Here is a 19,284-nt window from a genome sequence, read left to right as displayed (position 1 = left end):
GGGAGGAGCAGGAGGGGGAACCCTGAGTGCCAAAACTCAGCCCTCGGGCAGGGATGGGAGCAGCTCTGGGATGCTGGGCTGGGGCAGCCACAGGAATTTGGAGAGGCCAAAATGGCCCAGCTGTGCCCATCTCTGCAGGCAGGGATGGGATACAGGGAGCAGGGATGAGATACAGGGAACAGGGATGGGACACAGGGAACAGGGATGGGATACAGGGAACAGGGATGGGACACGGGGAACAGGGGTGGGACACGGGGAGCAGGGATGGGACACAGGGAACAGGGATGGGACACAGGGAACAGGGATGGGACACAGGGAGCAAGGATGGGACATGGGGAGCAGGGATGGGACACAGGGAGCATGGATGGGAAACGGGGAGCAAGGATGGGATACAGGGAACAGGGATGGGACACAGGGAGCAGGGATGGGACACAGGGAACAGGGATGGGACACGGGGAGCAGGGATGGGACACAGGGAACTGGGCTGTCCTGGCACATCCCAGTGCTGAGGAAATGGGGCAATGCCTCCTTGGGTTATTTTTTAAACACTGCTGGCTGGTAACAGGAAACTGTTACTGCCTGAAATGGATTGTTCCTCCTGATTGCAGCTCAAGTGCTAAATGAAAAAAGGGATTTTATTTTATACTGGATTTCTTCCTTTTAGAACTATATTTATTCGTGCAGCAACAGCTGTTTGTAAATAGATGTTATTATTTGCCACATACAGAATGTTTTATTCCCAAAATGGGAACTCACAGAATAAACACCTGGCACTGGTGCAGAGTTTGGAAATGGTGCTGGAAGTTTCTCCTTTTGGAGCCCTGTGAGCTGACAGGGAAGGGGCAGAGAAGCCCTGAGGGACAGGGGATGGCACAGCCCTGATGTCACTGTCCTTGCAAGGAGCCCTGGTCCCTGTCACCCAGCCCCATCCCAGCCTTTCCTCACTCATTTATTGGGAGCAGCATCTCAAAGGGACAAACACAGCAGATTTGGCATTTCCATGGCACAGGGGAGCTGCCTTCCTGGCTGGGCTCCTTCCACTTTTCACCATCAGTTCTGGATCTCTCAATTTCTGCTTGGAGCCTGCCCAGAGCTGGGTGGGAGGAGACGTTCCAGCAGCCCCAAACACCCCAATTCCAGCCCAAACTGCCCCAAAATGCAGCTCCACGTGGAGCTGGTTGGCTCCATTTTCCTCCCTTTCCCTGCCTTCTGCTGGAAGTGGGGTTAGTGATATTCACCATCACATATGGAGACATATTCTGTGTATTATACAGAGAGAAGTATTCCAGGGAACTTGTAAAGATCTGCCCTGGCTGCTGCTGGGGGTGTGTGTGCTGGAAATGCTGCAAAGTTAAATAAAACTGCAGAGAAACCAACGACTTCTAAAGGAATTGGTGCCTGAACCCATCCCTGAGAGCTCCTGAGGAAGCTCAGCTGCTCCCAGTTACCAGAGTGGGGAGTTTTCCTTGCTTCCAGGTGGGGATTGCTGGAGGTTATAAATACCTGAAATTCAGATTCACTCCTGCATTTGCTGTCCTGCCCTCAGCTCGGAGCCTCCTGAAGGGAATTCCAGGTTTGGTGCTGGCAGGGCTGAGCTCTGCTCCCCTGATTTTGTTCCCCTGATTTTTGTTCTGCCTTCCCCTTTGCTTTCTCCCTCTTCTTTTCCTGCAAAAAGCCATTTTACTGGAGGGATACCTCTGAGACCCCGGCTCCAGCTGCTCTCCTTGCCCTGAATTCCTCCACTTTATTAAAATTCTATTAATAGAAGATGCCTCGTAGAGCCCTGTAAGGGAGGTAACACCTCTGCTTTTCTCCTGCTCTGTGCTTTTTTTTTTCTGGGGTGGGGGATGTGGGTTGGTCTGGGTTTAGTTTCTCATTTCCTTGGAGTGGTTTGAAAAAGGCAAAGAACTTGGCCTGTGTGAAAACCTGAAAAAGGAGAGGATTATCCAGGAATGCAGGAGGAAATGCTGCTTAGCTGGTGTAAATACTGAGCCCCCTGTTAATTTCAGGGCTCAATTAGACGTTTTCTTGATTGTTTATCCTGCAAGCCCCGCTCTGGCAGAGAGGCATCAGCCCCCTGGAGCTGTGCAGGTGTTTGGGAGCTCGCTGGTTCAGGGGGCTGAGCTGTGCATCACCTGCCATTTCCTAATGGCCATCTCTTGCAGGGCTAATTCCCATTGAAAATGAGCTTTTACTGCATTAAATAAAGCTTCAGGTAGCTCTGAGAATAATATTTCTGCAGTGTTCCAGGGAGAGGTTAAAGCCAGGCTGGTGCTGCTCAGTCCTGGGCAGGGCTCTCCCCTCTCTCTTTGATTTCCCACCTTGGCCCCTTTGGTATCATTTTTGCAGCTGGGTGTTTTGCTCTGTCATTTCTGTCTGCTCTAACAGTGCCTGCTTTTCCTGGCTGCTTGAGCATAAACAAATAAATGAAATGAGGTTTGTCTTGGCTGTGGGGTGGCCACGAGCCAGGGCTGTGGTGCAGATCCTCAGGGAGCAGTGGCGTCTCTGGGGTGAAAGGAGAGGATTAACCAGGCCAGCACAGCCTTCCTAAAAATATTAAAAAATAAAATTTCTGGGGGGTGCAGGAGGCTGTGAGCAGCGAGGGGACCCAGCCTGTGCCAGGGCTCAGTGCTGCCCCTGTCCCCATGCCCACACTGATCCCAGCCCTGGGCCCCTCCCCTGCACCCTGAAAATCTCCTCTGAAACTGAGCAGTGGCCAGTAATGAACCAGCAAAGGTTTATTGCCTATAAAGGATGAAATTAATGTGAGCAATCCTCGTAAACCCCCCTGATTTGTGCTGCTCTGGCTGCAGGGCCCTGGCTCCTGCTCTGCACAGCTAATGGGGCTGATTAAGGGTTAATTAGGGAGTGCCAGCCCTGCCCTGGGTGGCTCCTGTGGGTGCTGCCCTGGCCTCTGCACCCACGGATTCCACTTCTCCCCACCAGGGTCTTTGATAAATGCATTTTCCCAAAGGCTGCTGCATCCCAAAGGTGTTTTTGCTTTCCACTGACCAGCTGCACTAAAATCACTGCGATGTGAATAATTCTGACAAAAATAAAAACAAACAGTTTTCCTCTAATGCTGGAGCTAAACCAAAATGGGAAATCCAGGAGACAAAACCACAGGAGCTTGTACCTCTGAGTCTGCAGTGGGTTTTTATGGTGGTTACTTATTTTCCCTAAATTGATGAGGCTTAAAGGGGAAGTTAAACTTTTCACTGATACAGAGGTGAAATAATATTAAATTCCCAAATTAAAGATCATCATTAACCTGTTTGGGTTTTATTGCACTAACAGTAAACACAACAAGCTGTGAACAGGGTGCTTAATTATTTCAATGAATATTCATAATGTACAGGACCCTTAGAGGAAATAAAGAGAGGAAATTGTTCTACAGCATTTGGGAGGGTGATAAGCAAAGATTTAAATCGAGGGAGGAAAATGAAACACACCTGCACTGTAAATCCTTGGTGCATATATTTACATTTTATTTTTATATATGATATATTTTTAAGAAACAAATCCAACTCTTACTTATTAGAGAATAATTGTTTTCAATGGACACTAGGTGTGTTTAGAATAACTTAAAAGAAGAAGTATTTATTTGGAGCCTGATGCTGCAGCACCACGACTCAAAATTCAAATATCATCACTGATTTTGGTAAAAACACAGGATTTTGGCTGCAGGAGTCCCTCTATTTCCCTGTTTCCCTCACTCTGCTGTAGCCTGCAATAACTCCAGAGGTGTTTTCTGCCTGTGCCAGGTACTTTGGGAGTTGGTTCAATAAGAGGAATCGCCAGGTGATCTGCACAGCTTCTCCCTGAGAATCTGGAAGAGGCCCCAGATCCTTTGTCCTGCATTTCCTATGAGGGCAGGAGCATTTTTAACTGTACAGGAAGGTGGAGGCTGCAAAGCTTTGTACAGACAGTGGGACTGGGTGCCATAAAGGGACGTGTGACTGGTGAATTAAGACACTTGGTAACTTGTGGAATAATGGCTTAAAATGACTTTATTTTATGGCCAGTTTCTGCCATCTGAGTGATGCTGCATGTATTGGTTGTATTTATAACTTAATAGCTTTTCTCAATTTTATTATACTTTTAATGAGACCTGTGGCTTTATGGCACTTCATAATTTTTCTCAGATTCATTAAATGCCGTGCAGGGTGGGGCTGGTGGCAGTGCCAGTGCCACGAGAGCTGGAGCCCAGGCTGGTGGAGCTCTGTGGAAGGTGCTCCTGCCCATGAGTTTTAGGGTCCCTCCAGACCCAGCCCAGTCTGGGATTCTCAAAACCCCCCTGGAATGAGGGAGCAGCTCCAGGCTGAGCTCAGACCATGTGGGGTGAACCTGGGATTGAGGGAAAGGATGGGGAGGGGTCTGAGAGCTGAATTCCCTGGGCATTGACAGGTTCTGTGGGGTTTCTCCCATTTCTGCACTAACCTTGTGCTTTGTTCGCTGTAACCTTTCTGTTCCTGTACCAAAGCCCCATTTCAATGTTTTGGGGGCTCTCAGGGGCTCTCTCTCTCTCTCTCTCTTTTGGTGTCACATCCTCCCCTCGCTGTGGGCACGTGGAAAATCCTCCCTGCACCTTCCTGCCTGTGGTGCTTCCTTGAGTGCCCGAAACTCGCCCAAAATGATGCTGGATTTACCAAAATTGGGAGTGATGAGGAGCCTGGGCTGGCCCTGGTGTCACAGCAGGGGGAGGAAGGGAAGAGCAAAGTTTGGGGCACTCGTGGGAAGGGCTCAGGGGCTCTTTGGGATGGTGGCAGCTCTGATGCCATGGGGCCCTGAAACTGGAATATCTGAGAGCCCTGAAATTGGAATATCTGAGAGAGACAAAACCAGCAGCATCTTCTATGGGGGGTTTCCCAGTGTTAAAAAAAAAACAACAAAAAAACCAACAAATACAACAAAGGGAAGCAACCTCAGGGACCCCCAAACCTGTCTGGTTTTAAACAAAAATGTCTTTTTGGTTGGTACTGAAATAGAGGGCAAGGGGTAGAAAAGCTGCGTGCCCTTGAGGGCAGATGGCACAGGGATTCCTGAAATCCTGAATTCCTGAAATCCTGAATTCCTGAAATCCTCTATTCCCCAACTCCTGAATTCCCCTATTCCCGAGTTCCCGAAATCCTGAATTCCCCAATTCCCAAATGTGGTATTGCACTAAACCTTACACCCAAATTCCCCAATTCCTGAATTCCCGAGCCGGGGCTGTCCTTGTGTGGAAACAGCCCCTGAGGAGAGGAGGAGACGTTTCCCTCTGCCCCGAGGCAAATCTGCCTTGAGAGCATCCCCGGGGAGTGGGAGACACCGGGATTGTCCCGACTGTCCCTCCTGCACGGCTGGGACCAATTCCATCCCGAGTTCCGCTTCCAGGAGAACAGCAAAGGATGGAGTTGACTTTTCCCGTGTCCCTGCAGTTTGGGAGGGGGATTTTGGCCCCCTCACCCTGCTGCCTCTCCCTGTTTATGATCCCCAGGGATAAGGAGCTTCCCACCTCGCAGCAGCAGCAGCTTCATTACAGGCTCTTGGTCTGCGGGCCCGCAATGCATTTATAATTTTTATTGTTATATCTTTTAATTTTATTTTGCTTTCCTTGCTGTCTGCGAGGAGGGGAGATAGGAGTCCATATTTATTACAGAGCAAACGATCTACCTCTGCGAATGTATGTATCAGTTAATTTAATCTCACCAGTTTTATTTAAACTGTTTTTCCTTCCTTTCTTTACCTCCCTCCTCCCGCCTCCCCCCTTTTCCTCCTCCTCCTCTGGGTGCAAGGTGATCAGTTTGTTTAAAAAAAAAAAAAGAGAGAGAGAGAAGGGAGGAGGAGAAAAAAAAAAAAAAGCTGGAAAGTAAAACTATCCCGTGCCTTTTATAATGTGGATTGAAAAGGCTTTTTCTGGTTGCTACGGCGTCGCTGTGCCTTTCAGTGCTTACGCCTGTGTGCCTCCCGTGGCCCCCGTCTGATTGACATTTACAAATTACCAAGCTGAGAGTGTTCAATCTTTGACCCGTGTGTTTCTATTCAGCAATGAGTGAGATTTGCAAGCATTTTGTCATATAATTACTGCAAATCCCTTGAAAATTTCCACAACAACGCCTAGATGAATGGTAATTTGTGCAGACAGCCGCTGGTGCCTTTACAATACACTCAGATGCAAAACAGTCTAATTTTTTTTTTTTTCACCCTAAGATTTCTGGGGAGGGGGGGGAAAAATGTTCTGCGTGTGAGCGTGTTGTAAAATATTTGGATTGTTAGATTTATTTGCTTACACAACCTATATTTGTGCTGATTTTATTGTATTGACTGTATGCATTTTTTTCCTCCCATTCTACAGTTTTATTGTGCCTTGGTCATATGCATACATCACCCTCATTGTTCTCCAGGAAATTTATTCCACCTTTCAGCCTGCTCTTGATAGGACTTATTGCATTACTAGTTAAGTGCTGAGATTTGCTACTACAAAGATTTGAAACAGCCCCTTGTAATGTTTATTTGCCAGACATGGCTGAGATCATATGTTTGCATCACACCTGGAGTGCATCTGCATTTGGAGGCCGGCAGGGCCAGGTGGGTTTGGGGTTTGGTCCTGAGGGATGCATTGGGTGGCTAAGGGGGAGAGTATCAAAGAGCCAGAAGGAAGTGGGTGTCCCACACCTGTTGAAATATTCATGTTTATTCAGGGAATACCCATGGAATCAGGGAATTGTTAAGGTTGGGAAAGATATTTGAGATCATCACATCAACCCAGCACCACCCCCATGTTCACCTCCACACCTGTATGGAAAATCTAGAATCATTTAGGTTGGAAAATGTTCAAAACCATCAGATCCAACCATTCCCCCCACACTGAACCATGTCCCAGGTGCCACATCTATCCTTGAAATCTCCCTGGGCATGGGGACTCTTCCACTGCCCTGGGCAGGGCTCCTGCAGCTCCTCACCTGACTGGCAGCACAGGGAGTGAAGGGTGGAGATGCTCCCTGCAATTCTGGGTTTCTGAGCTGTGGTTTAAAATTAACTATTTTGGCAAATAATGTTTTGGTGGAATTTAGTAAGAATTTGCCTTTAGCAAACACTTTCAACTCGCCTTTCCAGAATTTCCCTGCAATGGTGAGTGTATATATTTATATTTTTATTTTTATATATGTGCTGTGGCATCAGGAGCCTTCACTGCCTTTGGTTTTCACAGGCTCACTGCCTGGCATGAGAATTGTCACATAGATTTTTTTTTTTGTTGTTTGTTAAAACAGCCTTGGGAGGATTTAACAACTAAACTCAGTTTTGGTATTGCTTTCATTTTCTGCCTCCTGATGCTGGCTGAGCTCCTGGCCCAGGTGCAAGGGCAGAAATTCTGCTTTTTGTGGTTTATTTGAGGTGAGGTCACTGTGCCTGATGCTGGTGCTGTCACAGGGATGGGGAATGAATCCTGCAGGGTGATCCCACCATGGGAGCAGCCCCAGAGCACAGGGATGGGGGATGAATCCTGCAGGGTGATCCCACCATGGGAGCAGCCCCAGAGCACAGGGATGGGGGATGAATTCATGGGGGGATGAATCCTGCAGGGTGATCCCACCATGGGAGCAGCCCCAGAGCACAGGGATGGGGAATGAACCCTGCAGGGTGATTCCCCTGTGGGAGCAGCCCCAGAGCACAGGGATGGGGATGAGCTGGGTGGGTGCTGGGGCTGTGCTCATGCTCCCCCAGGCAGTACAGCTGGAGTTTGGTTCCCTGCCCTGCACAGCACCTTGCACAGCCCACAGGTGATTATTTATGGAGTTCCAGCCCTGCCTGCAGTGCAGCATTTTCCCGTGGCTGAGGAATTTCCTCTCTTGCCTTTCAGGGTGATCCTCCCAGCAGCACAAACCCCAGGGAGCTGCTGGGTCTGGAGGGGTTTGCTCTGAAACCACTTCCAGAGCAGCTCAGCCTTGGCCTGGGAGAGCAGCAGTGGGATGGGAGGGGATCTGGGCCAGTCCTGGCCAGGCTGGGCTGTGTGGGAGAGGGAGCAGAGCCCAGGCAGGGCAATGGAACAAACCAGGGCTGTCACTGGGCTGGAAATGCAACCTCTGCCAGGGAAGGGCCCTGTGGGGCTCGGCAGGACCTGCTCCCCTTGGGGGAATTTAATGCACCCGGTGGAATCTAACTGCAGGTCACCAGGTTTTATTGGCACACTGCAGACGTGCAGGGTGATGGACTGGCCTGGCAAAACATTAACCAAGATAAAAAATAATCCCAGATCAGGTTTTGTAGTGGGTATCACTGGAATCAGAGCAAATGCTGCTCTTCAGGTGCTTGTGTGCTCATCCCAGGTGATTTCTGCTGCTGCTGTAGATAGTCTTTTTTATGGAGTTTGCGGATAAATTTTTGTCTGACACATATCTAGAACTTATATAGTCACCTACTAATTTAAACCAATTTGCCCTAGGTGATGGGTGAATACACTTGAAAATTAAATGGGTCTGATTTAAGCATCCCTTCTCTGAAGCCAAAGATTATATAATTAAATTAAAAGAAAATGTGTTTTATAATAAACTGTATTTCCTCTTGGCAAAATCCAATTTTGAAACAAGATTGTAATATCATATCTAAAAATGTTTTCCCATGGGTATTACCAGTCTATTTCATTTAATTGTTTTCACCCATCATATTATGTGCTTTCAAAGTAGTGAAATGAGTGTGGTTTTTATGAAGAACAAGGGAGGAAATGGCAGGGAGAGGGAAGGTTGGCTCCTTTCCCAGCAGGAGCTGCTGGAAAACCAGGGATGGGCACCTGGCTGCCTGCCCCAGGCTCTCAGCTCCTGGCCTGGGTGGTGGAAGGGGATGCCATGGCAGTGCCAGGCCCTTGGCATCTCGGGCTCCCCTGCTCTGGTGAGTCTGGCACAGGAAGGAGCCCCAGGAGCTGCACTGTGAGGATTTTGCACTCAGGCAGGAAATGTTTAACACTTGGAGCAGCTGGGAGCTCCTTGCCCAGCGTGGCTGCTCCTGTCAGTGCAGGGGGGTTTGGTGGTGCCAGAGCTTTTCCAGGTGTTCCCCAGCAGGATCAGACCCTGAGGGTGAGAGGGACCTGCTCTAGCACCAGCAGCATTTTGGGGTGGGAGCGTTTGGGCCCCACCAAGTGCTCACACCTGGGGTCAGGGGAAATGCCACATAAATACAGGACACGTTTCCAATGGAATATGAGCCAATTCACCCCTAATTAACATGCTCGTTTTCTTCTACCTCCATTCATCTGTTTGTGTGTTGTCCCTGTGTGCCACCAGCGCTGCAAAGGGAGACGGGTGTCACTGCCATCCTCCCACTTCTGATTACACTTCTGGGGGACACAGCTGATGATAGCTGGAAGCCAATGCTCCTGATTCTGCATCGATTTGGCAAAATTCTTTGGCAAAACACTAAGAAAAGCTGGAGGTGTGTGCCCATCCTCAGCTCCTGGAGAATCCCAGTGGATCTGCTCATCCCCAGGGCTGGAGGTGCTGGGAGATGGGGGCAGAGCAGCACCTCAGTGTCTCTGTTTATTTATTTATTTCCTGGCTGGGACTGGGTCTGTGTGTCATGATCAGCAATTCCTCAGCCGGGGCAGAGGAGTGGAAGCAGCAATGAGCAGCACAAATATCTGTGCACCAGAGCTCGGCACAAACCCTGCTGGGGAGGAAAGCACCCTCCCACTCTGGGAAAGGACACCTCTCCCATCCCACACACCTCCTTTTGTATTTGGTTTAGAAAGGCCTGATTCTGTTTTTATTGTTATTTTAGTTAGTTAGTTATTTTTTACAGTTATTTTTCCTCCAGGGGTGCCTGACAGCTTTGGGCATCCCCGCAGTGCAGGCAGGCACCAGGTGGGTACCACCATCCTTTCCCTCTGCTCTTTGCCCACCAAACAAATGGGGAAAAACTTCCTAGAATTCGCTGGTTTTTTTTAATGCCAGCAGGGTTACAGGGCTCCCCCTAAGCCCGAATCAGCGCCAGCTTCTCGGGGACATCCTGGGTGCCCCAAAATCCGAGGCACGCAGGGGATGAGGGACGGAGCAGCCTCGCACATCCTCCCTTTATCGGGGCCAGCCCCGGCGGCTCGGTGGGAAAGCGCTGATGGAGCAGCAGCGGGCAGGAGCCTCGGGGCCGATTTTGGGAGCCTCGGGGCCGATTTTGGGAGCCTCGGGGCCGATTTTGGGAGCCTCGGGGCCGATTTTGGGAGTTTCGGTGGCGTTTGCCCGAGGTGGAACGGGAGGGCGGTGGGAGCGCTGCTGCCCCAGCCCTGCCCGGGGAGGACCTGGGGATTCAGATGATGGGAAGCGTTTTCCACGGGCGTTCCACTGCTGTCAGCCATTTTAGCTTCTGAATCCTATTTCCCTGGTGCTTCCGAGAGAAGCTTTTGGGGGAGTCCCCAGCTAAAACTCAAATTTGCATTTAAATGGAGATTTTTTTTTTTTTTTTTTTTTTAATGAGCAGGATGCATGGGAGACTAAGAGTATTAGGTTTCCTTGTGGGAGAGTGCAGAATTCTCTCACCTTTTACATCGCACCCCCTCCCCAGCCCCTTTAATGCACACTTTAAATTAGACATTAAAAAAAAAAAAAGAAAGGGAATGGTGCGTCTTTAAGGAGAATATAATCATAAACAAATAAGTCTGGTTGCCCTTGCAGCAGAACTAATCTTCCCTCAGCTGAGCTGTGATATAGATCAGTAACAAGAGCCACGCGCAGGGGGTTCCTTTGAAATGCATAATACCTCCTCGTATAAATTGGAGTTGGTGTGATGGAGCTGTGAGATGACATATTGTGGCATGACCCCTCTCTACTGATTGTGGGTGAACCCTGCAAAGGTAAATCTAACACGGCGCACACATCAGACAATTTCATTTTCATCACCCAGGGACAAAAACATGGCAACAGAATCTTTTCAAATGATAATCTGCATGCTAGGCGGAATATTTTCCCTTCCTCCGTCCCTTTTTTTTTCTTCTTTTTTTTTTTTTTTTTTTTGCATGTTCAATTCATGATGTAAGTGAAAGGAATTATAAATTGCTTCCAAAGTTCATTCATTCTCTTCTTCTCATTCTTCCTGTTCTTTTCCTCCTTCTCCTTTGGCTTTTGTTCTCTCTCCCTTTTCCTCCCTTTTTTTCCTGCCTTTGTCTCCTTCTCTTTCACTTTTTTCTCTTCTTTACCTCTCTTATTTCTATTTTCCTCTTCTGTTTTTCCTATTTCCTCTTTTTTATCTTCTTTTTTCCCCCCAGTCTTTAATATTTTATTTTCCTTTTTATGTCCCCCCTTTTTTCCCTTCTCTTATCTCTCCATTTCTCCTTTTCCCCCCCTCTCTTCTTTCTCTTTTTTCTTCCTCCATCTAAAAGTTTGGCATTGTGTGTGTGTGTGTGTAACTGATTCATTCTTCTCCTCCCCTCAGGGACACCCAGTAAAAATGATTTATAGGAGTGCAAAAATCTCTGCTCTTGCTGTTACCAACCAGTATCCCTCCTACCCTCCAAAAAGGGAGTTTTCTGTACAAGCCCTTCTCCCTCACTTCTCTCCCCTCTCCCCCTTTTCCTTCCTGCACTTCTCCAGTCAAGCACTGGGGGAATCCAGCTGGTCTGGTTTGCCTCAGGAATATTCAGTCCTGCATCTTTCACCTGGAGCTCCAGTGATGCCATGGCTGCCCTTTGCTGCGTGTCCAGCTGGTTTGTGCAGGGTTTGATACTTTGAGGCTGAGGAAATGTAAAAATCCCCTGTAATGTGGTGTCTCTGGTCCTCCACATCCCATCCCCTCCCAAACCCAGGTGTGTTTGCCAGCTGGAGGAGCTGCCTGGTGGGATGGGAATTGCCAGTGCCCATCCAAGGGCAGGGCAGAGGCTTTGGGCAGGCCTGGAGGGTTTGTGGTGCCAGGGCTGAGCCGTGCCAGGGCAGCTCCAGAGCTTTGCCTGCAGCCCCTGGGCTTCTGTGGCCAAAATCTGTGCTCAGCCTCAGACACACCAAGGATACTGAGGGGCATCCCAGGACCCTGCCCCGAAGGCAGAGAAGAGTTTGGAAGCTCAGGATTGACCTGGTAAGAGATGCCAGTCCTGGCTGTGGATGCTCCTGGCTGGCCATTTTTACTGCTGCAATTTGTGCTAATTAATTGCTCTGCTGATCACCACAGTGCAGTGCCTTGGGCTGGCTCTTTGTGGAACTGCCTGGGTGCTCTGGGCCCTGCTCCCCTCGTGGCAGGGACCAGGAGGAGCCAGGGATGGCTCTGTGGGGTCACTGACACCTGGAGCAGCTCTGGGGGTGGCACAGGGTGGGCACTGCAGGGCAGGGTTGTCCCTGGGTGTCCATCTGTCCATCCCGTGGCTGCAGGACAGCCTTGGAGGGAGCAGGGCATGGTGTTGTGAAATCTGCTGTCTGTGCCTCAGTTTCCCCACCACAGATCCTCAGTTGGAGTTACAGAGTGGTGCAGAGAGCTCAGAAATCTCAGTTTTACCCCTCCAAGAGCAGTTCTGCCAGCAGACACCGATCCCCCTCAGAAAAGAACAACGCACAGAGCAGCAAGACTTCACATGAACGTGCTGACAATTGAATAACCCTGCCCTGGCCAGCAGTGGGGAGGCTCAGAGCTGCTCCCAGCCCTGCTCCCACCAGAGTGACACGGTGTCCCCATGCTGGGTGACACTGCCACTGCCGCCGTCAGCCCGTGACACCCAGATGAGTCTGTCGGTTCCACGTACTGTGATTGCCACCCCCTCCTCGCCCAGCACGGCAGCCAAATTGAAGGAGAAAAGGTCAGAAAGCCCTGGTCATCCTCTCCCTTTCCCCCACATCACTCCCTGCCCGGGATGGGAATGAGAAATGACAGCTTTGTGTGGCACCTGGGAGCAGGGGATGGCAGCCAGTGCTGTGAGGAGCTGCACAGGCAGCCTGGGTGCTGCTCCTGGCACCTGCTGGCACCAAAGTGACAGTGACAAGTTCCTGGATTAGAAGAGGGCCCCAGCACGGCCTCCCCCCTGCAGAAGGGTTTGTGGGAAGCACCACCCTCTGCTTAAAATGCTGGGTGCAGAGGGAGGTCAGCTGGGGAAGGGATTCTTTTCTCGCCTTCTCTTTCCATTTTGGTGCAGCAATGTGCCAGCTTGGGTCCAGGAGAATCTCAGCCTGGAAGTGCTTTTTGTTGGTTAGTTTGTTTATTTTTTGTTTTCCCCTTCTTTTCCTCATTCTTCACGTGTTTTTTTTTAGAGAAGGAGCAGTATTGATAGCACCCATCCAGTTGTTGCCTCACCTGCAGTTATCCCTTGTGTGAAGCACCTCAGTGCTTTCCAAGAGACGTGTAATCACTTCAGGCTGTTCTGTACTGCTAATTGTTTTTCTGGTTTTATGCAAATGTGAAAATCCTCATTTGATCCTCCTAAAAAATACTATTTTTACAACCAAGTGCTTTTATTTGGGTTTCAGGGAGGAAGTGCTGCTCTGAGAAGGCTGCAGGACATCACAAAAGAAAAAGGGGAGATCCAATATTTGCCACAGATCTGCAGTGGCAAAATGGGATGGGGAAGGAGATGATGGCAGGTAGGGAAGGTGAGAAGTGGCTGCGGGATTGTTTCTGTCGAGGCAGGTGAGATAACCCAGCTCTGTAACGCCTCACCCAGCTGCAAATCTGCCCAGAAAATTCAGCTTTTCATAATATTTTTATATGTACAGCTCTTCCCCAAGTCCCCCTGGGATGTCTTTAATGGGGTGCATGGGATTTTTTTTTTTCCTTTCTTGTTTGTAGAAGAAAAACTTTTTCACAGGAGACATGGGGAAACAACCCTCCCTTTTTCTGGTGGGAAAATAAGTGCCAGTTTTGTTCACCTCTATTTCTGTGTAAATGGGGTTGTTAGAGAGAGAGCCTGTGCCTGGGGTATGCAGAGCCTCACCTGTCTCACAGACAAAACCCATCACGCCTGACAGCACAAATTCAATGATTTCCCTGCGATTCCAGTCGGAGGGGAAGGCACAGAAATGAGAGAAAGAGAAATGCACGCTGTCCAGGTGGAAACTGCTTTCCCAGCCCTGTGATTTTTCCTGGGAACTGAAGCCAGCAGACTCCATGGCAGGAACTTTTCCAGCTGCTCGCCCTCCCCTCCCTGGGTGCTGCTGCTTCTGTGCAGTTATAGATTTTAAGATAAGGTGCTTTTGTTTCCTAGTTGTGCCTGGGTCACCGTTTGGAACTGATATGACAGGCCTAAGGCTAGCAGAGAAATTTGTTACAAGTTCCCATTTCGGGGACGTGTCTCCAGTCCAATAGCCTATTTACTCTCTCGGGGATCTATTTTTAAAAGTTATTAGCAGATTACTGGTTTTCTATCAACCTCAGGCACCAATCTCCCAAAGATACTATTGTACTTTAATAAGGTGCATTTGATAATCCTCAGATAAAGGCATCTGAAGTGAGGGGGAGGAGAGGGAGAAACTCTTGCACTGACTCCAGTAAGGGACACACAGGCCAGAAAAGGGTTAAATACACTCATGTTTCTAAATGGCTGAACTACTGTATGTTGTAGTTTTCAACTGCAAATCATCTTTAATAGCAGACATCACGGGATGGCTCATTACATTAAGCTATTTTTCATGCTATCTCCTGTAATATCCTTTAATCCAATGCGTTTCAAATCACCTCAGGCTAAAATAAGAGACATAGCGATGTAATAGCCTAGTGTATTAGTGGGTTAATTGCCCTGTTGTACTCTCTAGTAGATATCTCTGGAATGAGTTCTATATTAATTGTAAATTGCTTAATACATTTAACTCCTTGAGCAGCTTGGTCCTCCGCTCTGTCTTTAATGAAGAAGAAAACTTTAAAGTTGGGAATAGTTGGGATTTTTGGTGCCAGGCCCTTCCCCACCAGCTCTGAGCACTCACGTCATCCTCTGGCACTTGGGGAGAGTCAGCCTGAAGCACTAAAAGGAAATTATTGCTCCTTTTCCTGGCAGGTGCCAAGTCCTGCAGCCTGCAAAGCCACAGCACCTCGCTCAGAGGGAGCTCAGAGCCAAGTCCCTGACCCCAGGCCCTGCAGGACATTGTCCCCGAACTGGACAATCAGAGGAAGGGGGAGAAAAAAGGGAAGGTTTAAATAATACATAAGATTTTGTCTTGCCAGAAAGAGAAGATGGATGAAGTGCTCTGCAGCTCTGCCAGAGGATGCAGCAGTGGGTCACTGACACACACAGCTCACAAAGTATCGCCCATAATGTGCAGCAGCTGGTTTTCTAAAATTACTTCTGCAGCACCAGGCAGATTTGCAGTCACTTTTCTGAAGATTGGAACATAAGTGTCACCAGGCTACCAGAGGGTAATGTCACTAATTTCTTTGGATTGCTCCCAGTGTGCATCAGGGGGGTGCAGAAGGAGCAGGCACGGTGGAGGTTGGAGAGGGTTGTATAATTTTCAGGTGAGACACTCTTTATTAATTTCTTTTGGGACATTCTGGATTCTGAAACTCCTGGCAAAAAATGTTAGTGTCAATTTAAAGGCAAGGCATGGAGGGAGGAGGAATGCTGAAAAGTTTATTGCTTTGAAACTTTAGAAGAAATTCTTCTCTGAAGTGGCCCCTTAAACCCAGCAGGATGGCAGCACTGGGGGAAGGGGGTGAATTTAACCTGTGTGACCCCAAATCCTGCCCACCTGCTCTGGCCTGTGCAGCTCAGCCTGTTCCCAGTACAAAGTGGGCATGGAGCAGCATCCTGGGTGCGTTATGGATCCCTTTCTGTACACCTGACAGCAGTTGTATTTTATATATTAAATCTAATATCATAAAGGTGCCATTCAGGACGCCTTTTGTAAAACTTGAATCTCAGATTTCACTGGTTCTAATGGAGCAGCTCCTTCCAGCTGGAGGGTTTCACAGAAGAGCTGCTTTGCTCCAGGTTTCTGATGGGGGGCTCAGGTCCTTCCCACCCCTGAATTCCCTGTGCTTTACATGGATAGTCTGGGCTAAAAGAAATAACAACCCTCTGTTTTAAAGCCTAAGGTATTTGGGACAGAATGTGCATGAGAATTTCATAGCTTGTGAAGGAAAATGCCTGTGGAGCTAGGGAGACAGTTGGGCTTGGAAGGGAAGACACAAAGTGCTTAGACTGCTGGAAAAAAAATCCATCAAGTAATTCTCTACCTATAAAATAGGTGGTAATGCAATCTGAGCTTAATTTTGATGGCACACTGTACTTCATAACAGTGACAACACCTTAAAAATGTAATGAAAGGGTCTGATTTATTGCTGAAATAATCCATTTAGCACTCCAATAAATAAAAGGAGAAAATACAACCAATGTTTCGTCAGAAAGGGGAAAAAAAGAGAGAAAAATTGCAGTGTGTAGCAGTTTTCTGGAAATGCTTCCAGAGTTTTGGGGCTGATTATTTTCCTGAAGACAAATATAAATTCCCAGTTAGATTTTAAGATTTAGAGCTGATGTCCACTCTGCATTCTCGTGTACTTTAAAAGCAGCAGCCCTGTGACACAGCAATGCAGGGACCGTGTTTGACTGACAAAGGGGAGGAGAAAACACTGAAAACCCACTAACTTAGTGCCTTATAAATATTTGATTTTGAATATGCTCTTGTAGCCATTAGGAAGTGCAAAGCAAACATATTTTCCCCTCATGCCAAATTTGTTTTAATAACATGAGGTTACTCCTGGAAATGTCAGCTCCACCCTCCCTTCCCCGTTTCACTTGGCCCACAGCGGAGCCTGGTGGGTTTTACACTCCCTCTACATCACTTCTATTAATCTGTTTAATCTGCTCCAGGGCCTGGCAGTGGCAATGACAGGAAAAGCAATAAAATGCTCCTGTGGCAGATGTCTGTGTTCAGGTGTCCTGAGAGCAGAGCTGCTGCTTCTCCAGAGAAAAAGAGGAAAACTTCCCAGTGCAGAAACAGTCACTCTGCAGGAGCGGACTGAGGGGTCTGGGCTCTGACACCAAAGGTTGTAAGGCCATAAATGCTTCAGGGTGACCTAATTGTGACTTTTCAGCACCTGAAGGAGCTGACAAAAAAGGTGGAGAGAGACTTTTCAAGAGCCTGGAGTGAGAGGACAGGAGGGAATGGCTTCACACTGTGGAGGTTTAGGCTGGGTATCAGGGAGAAGTTCTGCTCCCATCTCCCATTCCAGGTGTCAGTGCTTGCATCAGCCAGACCTGCCCAGTGTTTCAAACTGAGTGGGAAGGAGCATGGATGTAAAACTGAGGTGGGAAAAATCAGCAAAATGCAGCCACTCTGCCTGTTTTGGGTGATATTTTATTTTAAAGCCTCAGAGCAGCTTTCCCTGGTGAATCCATCCCTCGTGGCCCCTCTCAGGGCTGCAGGAATGGCCCCAGTGCTGGCGTCCCACAGTGCCCTGCCCAGCCCTAATTGGCCTGTTTGTTTTGCAATAAGTGATTCCTGCCTGTCTTGGGGTGGATTGTTTTTCACACCATTAAATGAAGTTCTGCTGTATTGATCCCTGTTTTTCCAATTTGAAGCCTGAAAAGTGATGAAGACATTTTCTTGTTTTCTCATGTACTTTTCCCTCAGTTCATTTAGGTGACCTGTCTTTAGTTCCTTGCTCTGCTCGCTGTAATTGCTTCTTCAGAGTAATGTTACACCGTGAGCGTGGCTCTGCAGCCGGGGATGGCTCCCTGGGAGTGATAAGGACAGAACAGAGCAGCGTCTGACTCTGATAAGGGCAGCAGAACAGCACAGCCTCGCAGAAACAGATAAAGGATGGAAGTCAGGCAAACAGAAGCCATGCAAAACACGAGGAGGAGGCCAGCCCAGCTCTGCAAGGCTGGCAAAGCAGGAGCTGTGCACAATAATGATGATATTGTGCACACTGAAAAGCAGGGGCTGAGGAACAAGGACACCGGACCTAAAAAGCACCGGGCGTGAAAACCCACCCTACAGAACCATATTAGGACTTCTGCTAAGGGGTGTGACTATGTAAAATAGATTGATACATATGCATGAGTGAGTGGGGATAGCTCATGAATATGTAATGATTAAAGCTCTGTTACCCTGGGCACTCGAGCAGAGGAAGGGCTCTCGGAGCGCTCAGCACAGGGAGCTCCCTGATACCCAGAACTGTCAGAAAGTTTGTCTGGCTGACTCTGGGAGTCATCCTGCAATATTTACTGGGGAAGGTTTGTCTCAAAGGACACCCCAATAGCAGCACCTCCTGCTGCAGGCTCAGTACAGCAGTGCAGAGGGTGAGAGCAGGACCACTGGACAGCTTTGTCTCTTCAGGGTGATTAGTGTTTTGCTTCAGAGATGGAACATTATGTCTGGACAGGTGTTGTCATTGATGGGCTCCTTACCTTTGTGAAGAATCTCAGTGCTCCAATGTTTGCACTAGATTTTGCCAGATTTTTGTTTGGCATTAACAGGAGGGGTGGGTTTTTCTAGTAGAGGTCAATAGGGTGAGTGCTAAACTCAGGTTTAACTAAGGAGGGAGCAATGGTTGCTCCAACTCAGCCTCACACGCAATTATTTAATGTGCAAGGTCTAAACGGAGCCCATGCACACAGAGAAGTTTTCCAGTGGCTTTGTTAGGCTCCACACTTGCAGAATTTACTGCTGAAAACCAGAAGTGCAGCAAGCCTGGGAGGCTGGGATTGTTTCCTGTATCCCTGAGCTGTTCCCACCGAGCCTGGCACAGTCTGGGATGCTCCAGGTGGAGGGAGGGAAGGGAAGGCAGGACCACTTTGCTGGCTCACCCCAGCGTGTGGGCAGGGACTGAATTTGCACTGTGAGTTGTGAAATGTCTCACAGCAGCATCCTTGGCCCCTCTGCACTCCCCAGGCTGCCTCCCCACGTGCTTGTATCAAGAGGGTAACGCAGTAGACATAGTAAACAGCAGAAAATACACAAACAAGGAGGGTTCAATCATTTCCTTTTCCCTCCTCTCCAAATCCTTGGGGAAAAAAAGCTAAAAAAATAGGTGGTAATTTGCAGAAATGTTCAAATCTGCTCATTCCCTAAGAGATTGGAAGGATTTAGGGTTCTAAAATTTTTTTTTATTGTAAACTACCTTATGACAATTGGTGATAAAAGAGCTGAGCCTTTCAAAATCCATTTTAATAAAACACCGTATGACCTCATAGATATGCATAGGATTTAGAAATAACATGGATTTTAATGAAGGTACTTGAAAGGTATGGTGCCATATTGCAATTTTATGGAAGATCTTAGATTAATGAAATTAAACGTGAACTGCATTGTTTAGATGATGAACTTAAGGTCATATCTGCAGCATTTGAAAGAGAAACCTTGAGTGGAGGGTGTAGAATCATTGATTTAGACCCTGGTAGACAGCTGA

The sequence above is a fragment of the Agelaius tricolor genome, unplaced genomic scaffold (assembly GCF_023055355.1).
Source record: "Agelaius tricolor isolate 1412-34295 unplaced genomic scaffold, bAgeTri1.0.p SCAF_25, whole genome shotgun sequence".
In the NCBI taxonomy this organism is placed as follows: Eukaryota; Metazoa; Chordata; class Aves; order Passeriformes; family Icteridae; genus Agelaius; species Agelaius tricolor.
Note: the sequence above shows the minus strand (reverse complement) of the source record.